At 44.1% G+C, this 21,900-nt stretch overlaps 1 protein-coding gene across 11 annotated transcripts in view; it reads right to left on the bottom strand.

The window, feature by feature from the left end:
- The window catches only part of Lypd6b (LY6/PLAUR domain containing 6B), a 169,329-nt gene that overhangs the window by 135,798 nt on the left and 11,631 nt on the right, over positions 1–21,900 (bottom strand). For 9 of the 11 annotated variants that reach the window (XM_040745318.1, XM_040745324.1, XM_040745330.1 and 6 more), the window contains exons 2-3: positions 16,154–16,326; positions 3,676–3,764 (exon numbers count right to left, since the gene is read on the bottom strand). The exons of 1 other annotated variant lie outside the window; for it this stretch is intronic. The gene's annotated coding sequence lies outside the window, so the exon portion shown is untranslated. The remainder of the gene's footprint in view (positions 1–3,675; positions 3,765–16,153; positions 16,327–21,900) is intronic. One more of the 11 variants, XM_040745321.1, reaches the window with a different exon arrangement.

Genomic DNA, 21,900 nt, shown 5'->3' with positions numbered 1-21,900 from the left:
GGTTAAGGAGGAGGCGGTAAGCCATCCACATCCTGGATTAGCAATGGTTCACTTCACCCAATTTGTTCTTTGCCCTCACCACAGAATCAACTCTAGTAACAGCACACCACCGACGGTCACTATACAGCTAAAGAACTCATCAAAATGCCTTGAACAACCTAGACTCGGAGTATTGGTGACAGCACTCTCTCCTGAATAAAGAAAATGATGTTTTTAACCCATTTTCAACATCAGGTTTGGCTATGTACTTATTTATTTATTCTACCTTTTAAGGTAATATAACCTCCATTGTAATTAGATCCAGAACGTTTTGTTTGCTTGCTTTTTAAATCATCCTACATGGGCTGGAGAAGTGGCTCAGTGATTAAGTGTGCTCAAGGACACAAGATCAATGCACAGCATCCCTTTCAGGCAGCTCACAACCATCTGAAACTCCAGCTCCACGGCATCTGAGGCCCTCTTCTGGCCTCTACAGGCATCAATGTTCGCATTATCACAAATAAATACAAATAAAATCTTCTTACACATTTACAACCATTGCTAAAGTTTCCTGTTGTTTATTCTGCCTCCCACCTAAATATTATTTTATCTATAAAACAACCCATTGTATGGATACACTTAAATTTACATATCCATCTCTCTGGTTAGATGCTATCTAATGTTCAATTATTTATGATGCATTCACTTTTTGTTTGTTTATTCTTGTTTTTTCCAGACAGGGTTTGTCTGTGTAACAGCCCTGGCTATCCTGGAACTCACTGTATAGACCAGGCTGGCCTCGAACTCACAGAACTCCACCTGCCTCTGCCTCCCGAGTGCTGGAATTAATATGCATTACACTTTAAAGAGCACATTTGTGCCAAATTGACTTCTGTATGTCAAGCGTTTCCTTTAAAAGCATATTCATAGAGTTAAAATTACTTTGGGTGCATTGCTCAGGTAAATAAACCAGTGGAAAATTCTTAATAATGATGCTGTCGCAGAGTTCCCATTCGTTTTGGTGTTAAATTCTTGACATTTCATTTGTCGTACTGAAAAGCCACACTGCCCGTCATCTTGGATTCTTCTCCAGGACTTTGCTCAGGGCCATCCTTGCTTCCCTCATCCTCCTGTCTCAGCTGCAGAGCTAGGCTCACCCTCCAAGGTATCAAGTTTACTTTCGGTTGCAGTGCTATAACACTGACCAAAACAGACTCAGGAAGGAAAGGGTTTACAGACCTACACGTCCCAATCACAGTCCATCAATGAGGGACGCCAGGGTGGAAACTCAAAACACTGACTATGGAGCAATGTTGTTCACTGGCTTGCTCCTCAAGGCTTGCCCAGCTTGCTCTCTTATACAATCCAGGACCACATGTCTAGGGGTGGGTAGCACCACCCACAGTGGGCTGGGCCCTTCCACATCAATCATAAATCAGGACAACGCCCCACAGACTTACCACAGACCATCCTGATGGAGGCACTTTCTAGGTGAAGGTTTTCCCATCCCAGATGGCCCTGGCTCCCAGTTGGCAACACACTAAGCTGCACCCGTCTTACACAGCCTCACTGTTGGGAGTTTGATTTCTATTTTCTTTTGCTTCTGTTTGCTTTTATTCACCCACCAAACTTGTCCTGACACACTAGGTTCTATTAACCCTGCTTTTCAAAATATGTCAGTCATGTTTATTTTCCTTGCATGCTTCTTGGAATATGAGCGCTTCAGTGACTTAGGACTTATTTAACTAACAGCCCCCATCCAAGATGCCTAACCATCCTGTGACCAACTTTCTAACTTTTGCTTTTGCAGGAGGCATTTTGTTTTGCTTTAGAATGACCTGCAAGTTCCTGGTCAAACTCTGGTCTCACTGAAGTTGTTCTCTGTGAAAACCCCTTCTCCAGAAGAGCAGCCAGTCACTCTGCCCTCTCGCCTTTTGTTTGCATAAAACACACAACTTTCTTACTTTCCCCCACAGTTTTGACACTGTTTCCATGAGGAGATGACTCAATATGTAGCTGAGGCTGCCCTCCATGTCTCAGTCTTCCTGGTCAGCTTCCTCTTTGGAGGGCTGGGATTGCAGGTGTGCTCCACCATGCCCTGTTCTAGATGGTTTTTAAAGGAGTTCAAAATCATGGTTGAGTGGTTCCTATTTTTTCCTCATACATCTCTTTTTTTAATTCTATCACATGAACAGATTTAGGTCAAACATACAAGTCTAATTGCTTACTAGTGTAAAGTCCAAAAAAATATACACACTACAAAATACAATGTTAAATCACATATATAGAGTATTACATATATGAATATGTATTATGTAATATATATACATACATATAGATATACATATATATATATATATTCACGAAATCATCAAAGTAGAGATAGTAAAAGCAATCCCAACTGGCTGCTTCCACATTTTTACTAACTACTTCCACTATTTCTACTAACATTTGTTTATTGTTCTTAGTCAGAACCAGCACTGCACCTAAGGGAGCAACAGGAACAGCCAAAGATTCAAGACAAATTTAGGAAATGAATGGAGAGATGAGGAAGAGTCCAAACTGAAAACTCAGACCTGAACATAGTGGTCCACACTTAGAGTCACAGCACACAAGAGTCTGAGGCAGGAAGGCCTCAAGTTAGAGGCCAGTCCCGACAGCTAAAGATGACCCTCTTTGAAAAAAGAAATCACTGAAGTCCAATTATAGGAATCCCATAGGGCCTGATTTGAGGCTCTAATCATGAAAAGATAAGCATTATGGGGTTAAGGCCTGATATAAAGAATGTGGGCAGCCTAGATATCCTTCCAAGACCATCTCTCCCTTGTTTCATTCCAGGTAGACGTGGGCTGGCCAACTCCTCCTCCTGAGGCTGGGTGAGAATTGAGATCCTGCCTCATCTCCTGCCTGGGGGATGCATGCACTTCACTGCTCTCCAAGGCCCAGACTGAATTGCAAGCATGTATTCTATGGTATATAGGAACCTTTTACTTGAATTTATGATCAGAGTGTAAACAAATGACTGTCAGATCACTCTAACTCATGAAATAAGTTATTACACCTCACTATCTTAGGGGAATGGCCCTATATTCCCTCAGACATACACAAGTCACTAGATATCAGAATCCCTTATATCGAGTGAGTGGTATCAATTCTGCATGTAGCCATTTTTTCCCAATGTACCTAAGATCTTGCACACACTGTGTGAGTGTTCCAACATGGGGCTGCTAACACAGGTTCAACCCTTTCTTATTTTAATTTCAATACAGGGTCCCACTAAATTGTTACCTTGGGCTCACCCACAGCCCAGATATGCCTTGAACTTGCAACCTTCTGTCTTAGCCTCCAGGTACCTGAGATCGCAGACCTGAATCCCCAGGTCCAGCTTTCCATGTTCTTTAAATCAACTCTGGATTGTTTATAATACCTACTACCATGTCAGTGCTTTGCAGAGTCATTATGCTGCATTGTTTAGGGGATCATGGCAAGAGAAAAGGTCTATATGTGTTCTGTACAGTGCAATGTTCTTCCAGTATTTTCCGGTTAGGTGGAACTAGGTATCTGGGATCTACAGATAACCTTGAAAAGAAAAAGAAGATCCCCTTTTCTCTTTACAGTTACTGTTCCTGACGGAAGACAGCATAGCATGTGTTGACATGTAAACATACATGGTTTGCCTTGAAGAAGGAAACTCACCAAGTGGTGTAGGGTAGATGGGAGAAGCGGTGTTCTCACTCGGTTCTCCTTTCTCAGTTTCCCAATAGTGAACCACACGAGAGAATTACCTATTCAGGAAGCAAATTGTATTTTAGCATTCTAAAGCAATGTCACGGGAGATTCTGGAAGCTCAGTAAACGCTAATTCAAATCCATCTACTTCTCGGGAGAGTAAGTGGTGGGCACAGGGAGACATTTACCCTACGTAAGCTAGCTAAGGGAACACACCTTCATGTAGCTACCTTCTAGGCATATTATGCTTTTACTATAACATTCCTTCGGCCCTATGACTCTTCTTGGGGGGCTAAGGGCTCAGAGAGCTTTCCCCAACTCAGAGCCAAGTGGAAAAATCACCATGTGCACCCCGTATGGCTGAAGCAGGAAAAAAACAGCAAGAGAACATGCACACTGAGTTTGCTCCCTAATTCTGAGAATCCAGCCTAAGTTTGGTGTTTTAGATCTACATAGAAGGAATAGAGAGACAGAGACAGAAACAGAGAGACAGAGAGAGATCAGAGAGGTGACCTAATAGTTGATCCTACTTGTAAATGCTAGCTTGCCTCTGACCTGAACCTGTGCTAACCCAGAGGTCCTCACTGTGCATTCCCAGGGCCCCACTGCCCTCATACTTCTTCACATAGCTGGGTTATGACTTGGCTCAATGTCTCTCTGAAAGTGCTCTTTGCATCTGCAACTTTTAAGTTGACGTTCCTCCTTAAACCTGCAAACCTGATCTGGTTTCTGATCATCTACCGGGCCGTCATGGAGCCAACAGACCCCTGTCTGCTATTGAAGCTTCCTTTCTCGACTTGTGTTGTCCTTCTGCAGGTGCACCATTGTCATCATGTCCCTCTCCTCACCATCTCAGCTGGCCTGTGCTCACTCCTATGAAGACCAGCAGCCTGGGCTTATAGGGTAGGATCAGAACTAGGCATTCCAGGCTCCAAGGAGCCTGCAAGTTGCTTCCTGCTGCTCAAGGCATCTTGACAGGAGTCCGGTATCTGCAGAAGTATAGCCCATCATACTACTGTAGCCTCCAAATCCACTGTTCATGGAGGCATAGCAGTGGTAGGTGCATGGTGACCAGTATCAGAGCAGGGCAGTGGATGCCTTAAAAGCACACTGTGGGTATTCCTAACATGTGTCCATCACAGGGCCTAGACAGCTGTGGGGATGGTCCCAAAACCAACAAGCCCTGGAACATGCTGGTGCACTTGGACAATAGGGCAGCAGGAACAAGGCAGATCCCAGAACCCAGCATCCAGCCAATGAGCCTTCGGATTAGGCTCCAGCAGGAACACATACAGCACCAAACAGAAAACTGAAAAAGACACCCAGGAGTACAGGCCAAGAGGACACTGAGGGTGGCGATGAGGGTGAGCTGCCTGCTTCCTCCCAAGCTTGAACCGGTCTGTCACCTGCCAGCTGATGGCTGTGCAGCTGCCGTCACACCTGTGCCCACATCAACAATGCGTCAAGACCTGAGATGCTAAGCGGGGCCTGCCAGCTGAGGAACTACAAAGCACAGGGTTAAAAAAAAAAAAGACAGCAAAGCTCCTCTTACACTGACATTATCATCATCACTAAAAACAAAGGCAGTGAGCACGCGCTACCCCTGAGGATGCCCCTCTATTTCACCATTCACTTTCCGGCCCTCTGGCTAAGTCAATGTTCCTTGAATGAGGTTCAGTGCCATTGTAGGACCCTGGGATTTAGTGCTCCTTCTTCCCAGAAAGTTCTTGCCCTCAGCACTTCCTCCTGTCATTTTCACTCAACTGCCTCAGCCAGTCCTACCAAATTATCATTACAAATCCCTCCTCACCATACTCTCTCATCATAGACACAATGAGGGCTGGGGAGGGGGCTAGGCCCTGCCCCAAATGATGTAACAAACTTTGATGATCCCCCATGGAAGGCCTCACACTCCCTAGGGAGCAGAAGGGAGATGGGCATGGGAGGGTGGAGGGAGAAAGAACTGGGATTGATATGTAAAATAAAATTGTTTCTAATTTAAATTAAAACACGAAAACAAAAAAAATAAAGAAAAAGGAAAAAGAAAAACAAATCCCCCCCTCTCCACCCAGAACTGTCTCCTTGCCCTGCTCTTTCATAGCATGTGTGACATGGCCATTCCGTGTTTTTTACTGTGTTGTCTCCATCACCAGAAGACATGTGATGAAAAGCCCAGGAAGGCCCAAGTAAATGCAGAAGAGAAATGACAGTCACAAGCAGAGCATACCTTTGGCCACTTCCCCTCTTGCTATTACACCACTGTCGCTTCTCAACCAGTACCAGACCTGGCATTTTCCTTCCGGTTTCCTGCTTCTTTGGTCTCCCCTTTCTCAAGACTTCTGTGGTATTGTCTAGTCTACATGAAAGTTCATACCAGCTGTGCTCCCTCCTCACTGGGCTGCTAAGGAAATTAAATGAGATAATTCACCCTCAGAAAAGCACCAGGCTAGTGACTCAGCCCTTCTTACATGCCATGTCCAACAAATCACATCCAATGTACATATATATTGTTGCATATCTTGACTCAATCCGTATTTCTGCAGCTACCATGCAAACAAACCCAGGGCAGAGATCTTATCCTGCATTTTGGAAATCCCCAGAATTCTTATTACAAACTATTTTTCTTGGCACATATTTATTTTATTTTATTTATCCTTTTATGGGTGATGATGATGGTGGTGGTTCTAGAGATTGAACTAGGGCACTTAGTTCAATCTTCAGTTTTTAGTAATTGCTTAAAACAAAACAAAATGTTCACCTTTTAAAGATCCAGTGAAAGCCCCTAGAAACTCTATTTAAACAGTGATTCCCAGCCTTCCTTGTTCCAGGACTGACCTGGTATGCAAACACAGCAAATCCTTGAAAATAGCATTTATAATAGAAACTGTGCTACAGCACAAATACCAAAGCCAAAATACTATATAAAAGATCAAACAAATATTGACTCAAAGAATTTTCCCCAAGGCAACTGTTATAGTCTTATCTTGAATAGAATGTTTGCACAGTTAATTAAGTATTACTGTGGACTCAGCAAGATCCTAGGCAGCCCCTGCCAAGCTGAGCTTCGTATCCTACCATCTTATCACTGTTTACAGAGCCTCACAGGAATCCCTCTCCTTCTAGCCCCTCACCTAGCAGTGAGGCTAATGCTGGGTGTGGGACTCGGTGATAAGTAAGTCATACACCTTTTATGCGTGGACCAAAGATAATGGAACTCCAGTGCCATAGATCCCATTTGCCTATCCCACGGCAAATATGCTCTGTCATTACCTCCCAGAAATCCACAGGCTTTGTCCATTACCACCTGTTGACTTCCTGGAAAAGTATGAAAGACCAGAAATGTATGTACAGCAAGAGCTGCTACTGGATTCGCTGAATAAACTTTTAAACCCCAACTCCAACTGAGAGCTTACTTCCTGTCACTGCTAACAGTGACACTGCTAACATTGCTTGAAGACGGGAACCTCAAAAGCTCACCTCAACATCTAGCCCGTTCTGCATAATGAATGGGCTGACTGCCAGATAATTCTGTGTCTAAGCTGTGGAGGTCAGCGATGACAGATGGGAGCCAACAAATGTCACTTGGTACTTTTTCTCCCCCTCCTTATATTCACGGGGCGCTTTTGGTGCTCTGCATAATAGAATCTGGTTGGGACTAAAACTCTCAACTCTACCCTGCCCCTAGGAAGAGTGTGTTGGATGCATTCAAGTGTGAGACCGGAAGTGGTCAACGAGACAACTAAGATAACTTATATCATTTGACATCGGTAAGTCCAAAGAAAAGAAGAGAGAGGAGAGAGTCAGGCTATGAGACGTGGAAGGCCCCCAGGGCAGGACCGGTATCACAGACGGCTAGCCATGGGCATATTCTGTAGGAAGCCACTATTTGGGCCCGAAGGAAAGGGAACGATCTCACAGACACGTGGGGAAGACCATTCCAGGCAGAAGAAATGTTCACAGCAACGTCCTGCAGCAGACCATAGCCAGCAGGCTGGAACACGGAGGAGGTGGAGCCCAGTGTTTAGCATCAGGGACGGAAGAGGAAGGAAGCAAGAAGAACAGAGGAAGGACACAGAGCCTTGCTGCAAGGCGTGCTCCATTCTACCAGTCACAGAAAGCCACCCATCTACAAATTTTCATTTATTCAGAACCCTAATGGTTACTTTCCCAGGAATGTATACATCCATACTTCAAAAGAGCAACTGGGGATGGGGGGCTAAAAGAAAGTTACACATCAAGTTAACATGTTTGCCTGGGGGTAAATCCTAAACTCCTTTGTATACGAATGCAAACTGTTCAGGCTTTGACCAGAAACCTCCAGAGCTAGGAGCAGGTGTGACAAACAAAGCAGCTGTGTGCACCCCAGGGAACCACACACCCCGCCAATGCTACACAAATATGGCGTCACATTGTAGTTTAAAAAAAAAAAAAGATAACCTGCAGTCATGGGAGACAGGAATATTGAAATTCACCATATGGGCATTTTAAAAGTGTAGCAAGGCTTCAAGATCTTGGTAAACTTCAGAGCCAAGCTGGCTCATGCAATATACAGACTATACATCCTCCCTGCCCAACCAGCTTCTCAACATAGTAAGACATTATCAGCTAAGGTCTTCAGCACAGCCTGGGTCGGGATGGTATCTGAAGATCTGTTATCAGCCATCATTTCTACCCAGTCCCGATTAACCCAGTTTCGTAGTTGGTATAAACAGTGTTCCATTAACAAATGTTCCTAAACAGCTCTAAAGTAGTGACTCCACTTATGTGTACATAGTCCCTCACCAAGATGACAGGTGTGGACTGCAGGGCATGGCCTGGAGCTTGTGTAACAAAAAGATGATCTTATTAATGACTCATTAGACACAATCCTTCCCACTGAGCTTGCCCAAGGCCACTCCCCCAATCAACCCACAAAATGGACAATTTTGTTTTGCTGGGTCTCTTCCTTGCTCTCCCAGGAAGCTATCAGGAAATTCAAAGAAGTCACAGAGGATAAACTGATCTAAATAATAGCCAACTTGGAGAGAAGAAGTTCCTGAAACTTCAGAAAAGTAGGGAATGATCAGTGAGGATGGGTTTTGAGAAGAAAACTGTGTGAGACAAAACAGAGTGGAGAAATTATCCTAGCTATTGCTTAGGATTTCTGGAAATACACTTTGAATCTTTTTAATGGTCTCTGAAAGGCACAGTTAGAGGGAATATCTGGAAATGCTTGTTGGCTGCCTGAGTTTCTGAGCTGAGCTTTGAACAGCTTTACTCTTGAAGCACCTGGCACTGGGCAGTCTGGTCCATAAGGATGTTCTGGGTGCCTCACTTATCATAACACATTCTGCATTATCTAGGGTGGTGATGCACTCTACAACAAAATGCTGTGAAGACACTGCAGGGAAAAATACAGGCGACCTTTCTCCCCTGTCTCACATGTAAAAGCCAGTTATTCTAAGGAGCTTAAAGGCCACATGTCAATTCCCTGTCAAACTGTCTTTAAAAGGTAGAGACATGGGCAAAATTTTTTCTGGCGTGCATTTTCCCAGTATCAACAAACAACAAAAAATCTATTTCTTCACAGTGAGGTTCTATGATCATCCAGAATTTTCTGAGCAGTTGACCTGAGACTGTCTGAGCGTGCACTCACTCCTGCCCTCCAAAGGTCACCCCAATAGCAAGTTTGAGAGGAGAATGACTAGACCAAAAGCAAATCTTCTATGGCCCAGGAAGTTTCTGGCCAAAAACAATTTATCTAAAAACAAAACATGCCACACCAGTGAGTAGTCAATTAAAATTTTCATTTGCACCAAGATGAAAATAAAGTCATAAATCCAATCGCAAAACTGCTGTTTCAGACATCAATGATTATGATTATATCAGAACTCTTTTTATACAAAATAAAATAAGAGAAATGATGGTCTTTCAAGACAAAGATTGTCTAAAGAGATTTTCTGAAACCAAAGGAAAGAAAGGCTGTGTCTTATTTAGGGTTTCTATTGCTGTGAAGAGACACCATGACCATGGCAATTCTTATAAAGAAAGCATTTAATTGGGGTGGCTGGCTTACAGTTTCAGAGGTTCTGTCCATCACCATCACAACAGGGAGTACAGAGGCATGGAAACAGACATGGTGATGGAGAACATCTTGGAGGCAACAGGGAGTCAGTGGACTGAGACACTGGGTGCTTTCCTGAGCATAGGAAACCTCAAAGCCCACCCCCACAGTGATGTGTTTCCTCCTACAAGACCATACCTACTCCAACAAAGCAACACCTCTCAATAGCGCCACTCTTTGGGGAGGGCATTTTCTTTCAAAACACCACAGACTGTGAAATGCTACTATATAAAACCCTAACACCTGGCCAGGTGGTGATGGCACAGAAGAGAGTGGATCTGTGCGATTTTCAGGCCAGTCTGGTCTACAAAGGGAGTTCCAGGACAGCCAGGGCTGTTACAGAGATCGGTCTCAAGCAAACAAACAAAAACCCCAACACTATGTTAGCAAATCTGTCTCCAAGTTCCTTACACTTTTCCCCATTGCTTTTTTTCCTACAGTAACCACACAGAGAGCCTGCAATGTTGGTGGTGCTGGAGGGCGGAAACACACAAAATTTTTTAATTATGCACAGAAATAATTTTAGAATACATCTGAGGGGTGAATTGCTTTTTTACTTTCCACTTTTATGTGTCCTTAGGGATTTTATAGTGAAAATGTCTTAATTTATCATAAAGACAAATTTGAAATATGTCATTATTATTGAAATGTGATGTTATTAAGTTAGTAAGTGATTAAGGGTCATGGTATACAGATGAAAAAGCAGGCTCAGGATGAAGCTTTCCCCCATGACTAGCTGTTTTGACCAGTTAAAGAAGTGGCAATTGTACCACAGCAATTCCCAAGCTTAAGTATACTTACGAACCGCCTGGAAAGCACATGAAGACTCAGGTGAAGAAAGCTGTGAGCCTGCATTTCTAAGCTCCCAGGTGGCACTGATGCCTCCAATCTACAGACTGTGCCCCCCAGAGACAGCTGTGATCAAATAAGGAGCAAGTCCAGTCTTCTAGAAAGTACGCAAGCACAGAAAGGACAGCCCACTCAAGAGCCCTTCTCCACGTCCTAGAGCAGAAGCCCACATCATCTCTCTCCAGTCCTAGCAAGGGGGTCAGTGGAATCCAGACGACCATGATTCTAGGATGAATGAGCTCGTTGGAACATATGATGGAACTAGCCTTTGGTTCCAACTTGGCAGAGTGCCTCTGCCCTCCCTGGTGCTCTCTGAAAGTGTTCCCCAGGACTGTCAAGCGCTACACTGTTTCCTGCGAGGATATTTTCAGATGCCTGAGGACAGATGTCTGAAAATGTGGTACCTATATAAGAAGACAAAGGCAGGCATGCATGCCACAGATTGTCCACACACTGACTAACAAGGTGGGGGGGGGGCTGGCAATACCAAGAGGCAAAAGCAGAAGCCCCTGCCCTCCACTCCCAACCTTATCCTTCCGAGGCACACTGAGATCCTTCGAGATGAAACAACAGAAACTCCATAAAGCTTCCGAAAGTGACTGAAAGGCTTTTAAAACTTACTCAGGACTCACACCCAGTAAGTATCATCACCCAGCAAGCCCTCCAAAAACCTTGGGGCAAACACAGTGTTCATTTAGCCTATAGAAGAAGTACAGGGCTGAGAGGCCTCCACATTCTATACAGGGAGACCTTCAAAGAGACACTAAGTTAATTAACCATTCAGAAGAGTACAGAGAATTCCCACCAGCCACCAGGTCCCCAAACACCACACCTGTCATTTATTCTCAGTGCTGCCATTTCCTGCCTGTGGTGAACTAATTACACCCAGTGGGAATTCTGGAGCTGCTGGTTCTAATGTTTACCTGCTGTTAACTTGTTGTGTGACCTCAGAGATAGGTCTCCAGTGCCTTTATTTCCTCTGCTATAAAAACAAGATAAGGGACTGGCATGCTTGACAAAGAGCCCTAGCATAATATTAAAGTCACGCTAGCCCAGAGATGCTTCAGGATGGTAATTAATGTGTTTCTTTTACTAAGGCCTCTAAAGATAACGATGGCACATTGTGAAAGGCGTGGGACCTCAAATGATATTTCCTTTTTGCTAAGATAGGTTCCAGTGGCAAATGCCTCTTCTAGAACAGTGGATAAAAGCAACTGCCAGGCTTCTTGGTAAATCACTCAGTTTTGTTAAACATCTGTCCATAACCATAGTTCTAATGATAGGCTCTGGCTATAAAAGCAGATGAGGTACTAGAAAACATCTCTTTGATTTCTCTAACCCTGGCATGCAACATTGAAAACTTAGTTTAAGGTTTAAAACTCCACCAACATAGGGCTGTACTCTCTCACCAATAAAAACTTTGGAAGCATGGAAAAACTGTGCCGTAGAATTCTTAGAGACATAGGCTGTGCCAGTCTGTGAGAAAATCTGGTTACAACACATTCTGAGTACAAAAACAATCAGTGTAATCAGCTTCTGTAAATCCATATAGTCATAGAAAACTGTGCGCTAGGTAGCTATTGTATTTCACACCCAACTTCTAAGGACACTAGTCCTTTCCTTACACATTTCAGTAGGAGATACATTTTTCAAAACGGTGTGTGTGTGTGTGTGTGTGTGTGTGTGTGTGTGTGTTTTACAAACTCACTGTAAATTTCCCCAGTTGCTTGCCTCTTCGCATGTATGAGTTTTAGCTTTGAAATATTCAAATATTCTCTTTTTCTCATTAATGCCTTCTTTGGCTTTAACCCATGAACAAAGTCACTCCTGCATAGATTCTGCTAATTCTCCCACAATTTTCTCTGCAATGTTCAACTCTCTGGAACTTATTTGGGTACAGTATGATTGTTAGGGTCTAAGCTGACAAGCTATTGTGTCTGAATCATTCATTAAATAATTTACTAAGCAACCTTTATTCATTATCTTATTTGGAAAGCTTTAGTATATTAACTTAAAAATAGTTTGGAAATTACTTCATTTGTTAATATAAAGTTTAAAAAACCTATATTGAAACAAATATGTACAATATTTTTAAAGAAATTATTAACAAATCCAATTATCATCAAGCCACTTTAGCAGGAAGTCAGTCACCAAAATAATAATACTGGTCTGAAATCAGTTCACCCACTTACAGAGGGCTGTGAGAATGTAATTGCAGGGTTGGTAAGTACCTGGTAGCTGAGTCACCGACTACTGTTTGAATTTTCTGCTTATTTCATGGGGCTGGGTTATTACTTCTTGGGTGGTAATGTTATTCTTAGTCTGAAACAACTGGAAATAACACCCCTTGCTTGGAAAAAAAATATAAACAAAAACAGAAGCGTAAAAGACTCCATTGTTTAATTCGGTCAAGATTTAGAACCTTCGTTTCCATTGATTTTCCTTCGAAATTTATTAGAAATAAGCTCTACAATATTCATTATATAGATTTGTACTTGTTTTCAGTTCTCTATTACCATTAAAATATAAGTTCTAACTGGGATTGGAATGTAAAAGTTAAATTAATTAAAAATGCAGCAGAAAATATAAGTTCTTAGAAGCAAAGGATGTGTGCATGGGGAGGAGAGAAAGCGGGTGAGAGGGAAGAGGAAAGAGAAGGAAGAGGAAGTTAGGAGGATATGCGGCCGCACAGCCCGCCTCTTTGTAGAGGCAGACCCTCAGGAAGGCTGACTGAAGACCAATTATTTTAGTATTTCATGTACTGCTAATGAACCTTAAGGGAGGGAGGTGCACATAGCACTGAAACTTTCCATCTGAAATCCATCTCTCCACTGAGAAACATGGTCCAAGTCTTGCCATCAGTTCACACCCCGAAGCACAAGACATGATGATCTTTCTTTTCATTTGCATAGCTATGATTCGTCATTATCCAGCCCTGTTTTTTTACCCAACAAAATAGCATTGCACCATTAAGATTTCAGCATGTCTATTCTTGCAGCAACTATTTTGAATTGTGCCTTTTAGAAGCAACCACTTTAAGAAAGAAAAAAAAAAGTCATCACTTCTGAAGTGCATACTTGGCATGGTACTAGAAACTAAACTTTGTGAGTTCATTTTCTTGTCTTTTGTGAGAGGAAGGACTCAATGTTGCCTCAGCGCTGTGGTCCATGTCTTTGGTTTCTTACCCCAATAAACAAGTTTCATCAATGCTACATTTACTTCTCCCAAACCAGCCACAACACCCATTTGTACTCATATGCATGCTGCACTTGTTAGCAAATTCTAGAATGCATCCCCTTTTCTTCCTTGAAAAAAAAATGTTGTTTTATATGTTATTATACTTAATTACTAAGTATAATCTAGAGATAGTGCTTAACTTCTAGTCTAATAAGTGACTAAGATTTAAGAAATCTGGTGTATAATTGCTTAAAATCTCAGTCCGTGAAATAGAACAGCAAATCTCCCAGAGCATCTTCCGTCTGTGGGCTTCTCTCCTTTACCTGGAGCAGGGATGTATCAGTTAAGCAACACAAGGAGTCAGGGAAGAAGAGTGAGATTGCCTTACATGCTGCCTCCCATCACTGGTCCACGCCACTCCCAGTCCCTGAGGAGTCTAGGGGAGCTGAGCAGAGTTACGCAGCAGTGAATGTTACCCGACTGCTTCTCCCTGTCCTCTACCCCAGCATTTGCCTAGGGGTGGGAACTGAGGAGTCAGACCAACTTTACAGGAGGCTCCCAGTGAGCTGAAAGTTCAGAACAATGCAGTTCCTTCAACTGTCCTGGGAAAGAAGCATCTAAAAGAATATGTATAATTTTGGTCATCGTGTGTTGCGGTTACAAAATACTTGAAGCTGAGAAACACAAACAATAGGTTAATTTTTGCTTACGATTCTGTATGCAGTACCAGCATCTATAAAGGGACTCCTGGCTATATAACAGCATAGCAGAGAAACAAAAACAAAAAGAAACAGAAAGGAAGGGAGGGAGGGAGGAAGGGACTGGGAGAGAGGGAGGGAAGAAATAGAGAAATAAAAGAAAAGAAACAAAATGAAAAAAGCAATGTCCACATGCAGAGGAAACCAGGCATAGCATGGTCCTCTTCTATGTAAACTGCCCCAGCCCTACAGTCTTCCTTTCCAAAGGCAATGCCACTCACCCTCCACTGGGTTTCACTCTTAAAGACGCCACCTGTCCTCAATACACAGGGGACAAATCCTCCAGCATGAACCTTTGGGGAACAAACCGCACCCAAACCTTAGCAACATACAAACCCACACTTTATTACTGAATGTAATCACAGTCTTGCTCTAGCAGTCCATGCGGACTGCAGTCATGCTCAGGAAGCTACTACATTCCAAATGCCTGCTAGAGTTACAGATGCTGCTGCAGACACACCCCTCCCTGGTCACTCACTTTGACTGCAGCCCATCACCTAGCCGATTCCATAGGATCTAGAACCAGTCGCACTGGCACATTTCCCTTAAAAACACGCACTTACTACTGAAGACTAAGAAATGGGAAAGGGCATCTTAGCACACACCTGGGTCACTCCTTCCGATGCTGTGATAGAGTCAAAAGCAACCCACAGGAGAAACACTTTATTTTGGTTGATAGTTCAAGGGTATGACGTTGTGACGGAGAAATCCTGGCAACGGCATTTGAGAAAGCTGGCCACGTCTCCTCTGAGGTTATAAAGCATAGAACACTGAAAGCTCACATTCAGTGAGGTTTTTCCTTTTTTTTTTTTTTTTTTTTTTTTTTTTTTTTGGTTTTTACGAGACAGGGTTTCTTTGTATTGTTTTGGAGGCTGTCGGTCCAGCCTGGCCTCGAACTCACAGAGATCCGCCTGCCTCTGCCTCCAGAGTGCTGGGATTAAAGGCATGTGCCACCACCGCCCGGCCTGAGGTTTTTCCTTTTAAAGCAGTCCAGGTCCAAAGTCCAAGAAATGGTGATCACCCACTGCCACAGTGTCTTCCCTGGTCAGTTAGAGACACCAAGACAACCCCTCAGAGGCCTGCTCAGGGTTTACCAAATCTAGAGGATCCCTTGCAAGCACACTCAGGGACTTGTCTTCTAGGTTATTCTGGATCCTCTGAGGTAGATAATCAAAATGAACCAGTACAGCAAGACTCAAAGCTCAGTCTTAAGGCAACTGCATGAACTCACCCAACTCCATATTCCTTTCTCTCTTTCTTTAGAGAACCAACAGGCAAAACCACACAAACAAACAAAAGCCTGCCAGGATGAAAAGAAAAAGCACAAGAAACACACATAAAGCCCATAAAAACATGAAGCCTGAAAACATAATATGCAAGCAAAAGACTAGTAACTAAAAAAAATGCCCAAACAAAACAATATGAAACAAAAAAAAAGTCTATAAAAATACTGTTGAATTCATTCTGTGTTGGTCTTATACTGTGGGGCATGAGGCTTTATTTCCCGTAAGTTTGACTAATACACCCAGTGAAGCTCCATTGGAGAAAACAGATTTTACCTTTGCAAGCAGATGTCAATTGGAGATAGCTTCTTGGTTAGGGATGGGAGCTCATGTCCCCTTCTCCCCTCAGCGCTGGGGCCCTTTCTGACTAGAGCCTGTGTGTGCTGCTGCCATAGTCTCTGAGAGTTCACCTGTGTGTCAGTCCCGTTGTGTCTGGAGGTGAGGAAGATCTAGGAGGAGTTGGGGGAGGGGAGACCGTGATCAGAATATATTGTATGAACAAATTTATTTTCAATAAATAAAAGAAAGAAAACCCCCAAAGGAAACCTGACCCTGGGTGCTGGCTCACCAGACAATCTCTGACTTTGCCCTTTGGAGAAGTTCCCTCCTAAAATTTACAAAGCAGCAGATGCAGGAGCCCATGAGCTCTGCTGGTGGCCCTCATCTGTGACCCCGAGTGCTCCTTCCCAAGCCTTTTGCCAAATGGATTCAGCCACTAACTGCTAGAAAGGGTAGTACTATAAGACCCTTGGTTCTAGCTTCTCCCTAGTGGAGGGATGCACTATATGTTATATGTTATATGGAGGGCTGTGCTATATGCTATATGTTATATGTTATATGCCCTTGAGGGTAACAGCATTTGATGAGTGCACTTAGTTAGTCCTCATGACAGTGGGATTTTTGTTGTTGTTGTTGTTGTTTTTTGTTTTTCAAGACAGGGTTTCTCTGTGTAGCTTTGGAACCTTTCCTGGAACTCACTCTGTAGGCCAGGCTGACCTCGAACTCACCGAGATGGCCCGCCTCTGCCTCTCAAGTGCTGGGATTAAAGGCGTGTGCCACCACCAGCCCGGCTGACCATAGGATTTTTATCTCTGTTTTAAAGACCAGGCCTCACAGACCCAGCAGAATAGCCTGCCTACAAGTGGAAGGCTGTCAGGGCAGGATTCAAACACCAGTCACCTAAACTCCCCTTGATCGTAACGTCCATGCTGAACAGCCTAGGAAGCCTCAAAGGCCACCCTGCTCGCACTGTTTCTGAGGATTTCCACATCCTTGGGATAAAATCCAAATTAACCAGCATATTAGCACAGTAATTAGTATGATATTCAAGACTCTGCATGGCCTGGCTCTATTCATTCCATCCTGTCACCTGCCCCTCCCTTTCCAGTCCCCCAGCCTCATTCCAAGCATCTGAGCATACAACATTCCAAACCCTCTGGCTCCCTCAAACTTTGCTCATTGCCACCTGCCCAGATTCCCTCGCTACCATTCTAGGACCATCAGCGCTATAGGACATGGGCCTGGTAGGGGATCCTTCCAGAATCTCGGTGCAGGGCTCCAGCTCTCCTCTGCTCCTGTCCACTCAGCTCTCCCCTGAGCTCGACTGCCAGCCCCTAGTGATAGGTCTGGATCCTTGCCCATCCCAGGGCCAGTGGTTAACAGAAAGCTTGCTCTCGCCAAGGGCACTCAATAAAAACTGGCAGAAATAGGAATCAGGCAAAGGGGGCAAGAACACGATGGAGAGATAGAGAAATGAGAGTGAATTTCCACTTTTAAATCATCAGCTCTTCATTCCCAATAAACGTTAATTAAACTGCTCACCACCCCTGGGTCTGCAGCGCTCCTCAATTAAATGGTTCTTTTATGACAGTTTCCCCTGCCAACTCTTCATTCCAAGGCCACTATGTTCCCCAGGGTTTCTGGAGACAGGAGCAAAAGGACTCTGCATTTTCTTAAAACAGCAGGGAAAGCGGGATGGCCCCGGCATTCACTCCCTGCCACACAGCCGAGCCAGGCTCTGCACCCAAAGCACAGGGAAGAAGCTTGTGACAGAGGAAGGCCCATTATTAGGGGAAACAGTCTCAGGGTAAGGAGCAGTCAGAGGAAGGCCTGACAGAGACAGGCACAGCCCCACTTAATAGGAGCCAGCAAGCAGCTCACAGGGAGGCGGGCTCAGAAACCCATGGGCAGTTGACAGGTGCTAATCACCGCCTTAACCTCAGAGACAGCCATTAAAGGGTCAGGGCTTAGGGCCTGACAGCTGCCATGAAGAGCTGCTGAGGTCAGAGAGTGTAAAACGAGGCTGCCTTCAAAACCCTGTGTCCCTCTCCCCAGGGTGCCTCCAATCTTACAGCAAAGGGGAAGATTGCCAAGTAAGCATGGGGGCGGCGCTTAGCCGGAAATTGAGGTAGTGCAAACCCACACGCCACCTGGCAGCTTCCCTTCGCTGCACATGTGTTTCCTTCCCTTAAGATCCTCATGCCCGTGCTACCTGAGAAAGCCAGATGGCCCAGTATCATGGATGCCCCCATACCCCCATGCAGATGGCCCAGTATCATGGATGCCCCCGTACCCCCATGCAGCTGACAAGATATCTGTCACAGACAACTGGGTTGTGAGAGACCAGAAAGCTCTGCTTCAGGCACCCTGATATTCAAACATTTCGTTCAAACCAAACCTTGCAGGAGCACAAATGAAAGAGAGGAAACTGAGGCTGCTCCCTTTTGGAAGTGATTCCCAGGAACTCCAGTGGTGGGCACAGGCTCATCTCTGAGACGGCTCAATGCACTCTCGTGAGTTCAGTTTGGGAATCACTCATTCAATCCAATTTTTGCAGATATGGCAAGTGTGGTTCAAAGGGACCAGGTAATTTTCCCAAGGTCACACAGAGAAGGCAAGAGAATTAAGAGCAAGACTCAAATTATCTGCTATCGCAAAACCTCCTGCCCAGTAACAGTCCTCCACACCCTGCTCTGCCTTCTCCCAAAAGCAAATCCCAGAAGAGAGCTGGAGCCTACATTGGGGAACAGTGACCAAGCATTGCTGGGCCTTATGAGGCGTTTTCCCACACAAGCACACAGAGAACAGCTCTGCTAAAACCACCTGCTATACCTCTCCCAGTAAGATTGACCCCAATAGGATCAGGCCAGCAGAGGCTGCCATGCCCTGGAACTTTCTAGACTCCTCTGCATCCCCTGTTCTATTCTCCCACATGTCTAACAGCACCAAATTCAGGGCGGCCCACAATCCTGTCATTCTCCAATTTGTTCAGGGTGTCCATACACAGCATACAGTCCTTGCGGCTGGTGTTTAAAGTGCTGTTCGCTCTACTTCTTAATTTTATTTCAGACCAGAAGTCCGCAAGGAGAGGGGCCAGTGCTTGACTGCAGGAGTTGAACATGTGCAGGGCACAAGCAGCGGGGGTTTTCCTGGTCACCTTTGACTGAACCTGCTGCTGTTTCTTGTGCAGTAAACAATGTGAGCAGAGACCACTCGGCCGGCTTATCTCACTCCCTCACATAACCAGAAGGAAAAAGACGCTGCAATAAAAAGAAAAATGGAGAACTAGAATTCCAGGTTTGTTTAAAAGTTAATTAAACCTGAAAGGTTTGTGGAGCTCGTTCATTTCTTTTGCAGCCCAGGACCACAAGGTTTCCATTCCATTGCACCAGTGGGGCAATAAAAACGTGATGCTGTTTCCATTGCTATAATAAATAGTATATAATAAAGTTAGAGCAAAGTATTTCTTTTAAACAGAAAAGTAAAAATGGAAACACGTGTACCATAAAATTCCGAATAGGCATTAAAAGCTGTAAAGATTTTAAAATTAAATATTTAATTGCTTCCGCTAATACTACTTTCATTCTCATCTGGAAAGATGACTTAACAGTGAGCACACAGGTATGACTTTGTATATATCCCAGTTAATCCTCTGAATTGACAAGTTTAAAAGCGATGGAGCGTCCTCTTTGCAATGAAAGTTGAACATGCAATTAAACTGAACAGGAGCCTCCCCGAAGCTTTCTGGGTAGCTCAGCTTGGCAGTCAGATAGCACCCCCTCCCCTTGTCAGTTCCATGTCATAGCATCTCCTGGAAGGACAATGCCTCGTACTCTCCACAGGCTAGCAACCCTAGAGCTACGATCATATTAACGATGATCGTAGGGGCGGTGTTAGGTTACCCACAGCAGACACAACAAATGGAGCCAGGAGTGGGCTGTGCATGGATTGCTGGCTGCAGAGAATGGTGGGGGGGGAGCGCACACACACCCTCCTGGTGAGCAGGAGAGAGAACAGCAACTGTTGACTAAGGTAAGAGGGTCCTTCTCTGAAAGACAGAGGACTGGCTAAAAGAACTTTCAAGACTCTAGTTGTAAACATTTTTATTTTGTGCTGCAGAGACTATGCCAAGGGTGAACCCCAAATATGTGTCTTTCCTACAGGTTACTTCAATAGGAGTTAAAGAATACTTAGCTTATATACCTGTGTTCCCCCCCCCCCCCCCCGTAAAGTCTCCATAAACCCATTGAGATGCTGCATCTAATTCATCTTGGTGACCCCAGCACAGTACCTACCACACACAGTGGGCCCCCAAATGTGGAATGACAGGATGGAAAATGAGTATCTCATTTGATGTGCAAATAACAGATGCCTACATGTTAATGTCAGTCAGACTCCTTGGTTTCTAGATGTCTCATGAATACACAGATGCATTAATGACAACACGTCTTTTCTTTTGGTCACAACACCAAACCTCCTGATGGACAGGACAGAGGAGCTTTTATTCCTAGTCTGGACCCAGCAACTTCTGCTCACTCACCTGGACTCTTATCATGTAAAGACAGTCATAGGAAGCCAGCTTCTGTAAGACTGGCCTCACACTCAGGACCATCAGACATACGGGACAGGATGTCTGTTCTCATCACTTCTATTTAATGTGGCACTGTGACTGTTAGTAAAGTCAACTCTCCTGTGTATCTCCCTCACAACGTGCTCCATCTAGTTGGTCTTGGTGATGAGGTGAAATGAGAGAGGAGGGAGGGAGGGAGGGGTGAGTCAGGTATACAGACATATAGGAAATGAAAATATTCCCATTTGTAGATGTCATGGTGTTGTATCTAGAAAAATCTTAATTAACTCATTAAAACATTACTAGAGCAAATGAATGAGGCCAACAAGGTTTCAGAATACAAGATCAAAGCACAAAAATCGACTGTGTTTCTATGTATTAAAGAACAACCTCAAATAAAATTGACATCTACACACACACATACACACACACTGCACCAAAAAATAAATAGATGATAAGTAAATGAATAAATAAGATGCTGAAAATTTTAACAATGGAGCTTCAAAGCTTGTACAACAGAAATCATAAACGACTGATAAAAACCTTAATGACAGAGTTTGACCCTGGAGCCCATGTGTTGGAAGGAGAAAAGTAACTCCACTCTGGCATTCCCATTTGCACACACAGGTGTGCATATGCACGCACATGCGCGCGCGCGCGCGCGCACACACACACACACACACACACTATGTAGAAAATGTTTAAATGGTAAAGGATATGGAGAAGACATACATAGTAACTGGATGTCTGTCAGTTTTTTTTTTTTAACTGTGCCAAATTCCTAGGACCAGAAGTTAAAGGAAGGTGAGACTATGGGGCTCAGGGTTTCTGAGGTTTCTGTCCATGGATGGCTAGCTCTGTGGCTTCTGGATCTAAGATGAATGAAAGTGACACAGGTAAAGCAAAACCGCTCAGCTATGACAGCCAGGAAGGGGAGGGGGACTGGAAGAGAAGGAAAGGAAGGGAGTGCGTGTGTCCATGCACTTGCGTGTGTGTGTGTGTATTTGTACACACACACAACTCTACTGTGAAAATGCCAGTAACCCAAATTTTTAAAGGGCAACATATTAGCATTTGTCCAAAGAAGATACAGCACTTGGGCATGAAAATACCCTCAGTGTCATTAGCTGTAAATGCCAGTCAAAGTCACAGAGAGACACCATGGCAGTGACTA

The sequence above is a fragment of the Mesocricetus auratus genome, unplaced genomic scaffold, assembly GCF_017639785.1.
Source record: "Mesocricetus auratus isolate SY011 unplaced genomic scaffold, BCM_Maur_2.0 Super-Scaffold_100004, whole genome shotgun sequence".
NCBI lineage: Eukaryota > Metazoa > Chordata > Mammalia > Rodentia > Cricetidae > Mesocricetus > Mesocricetus auratus.
Note: the sequence above shows the minus strand (reverse complement) of the source record. Positions and strands in the feature narration are given on the sequence as shown.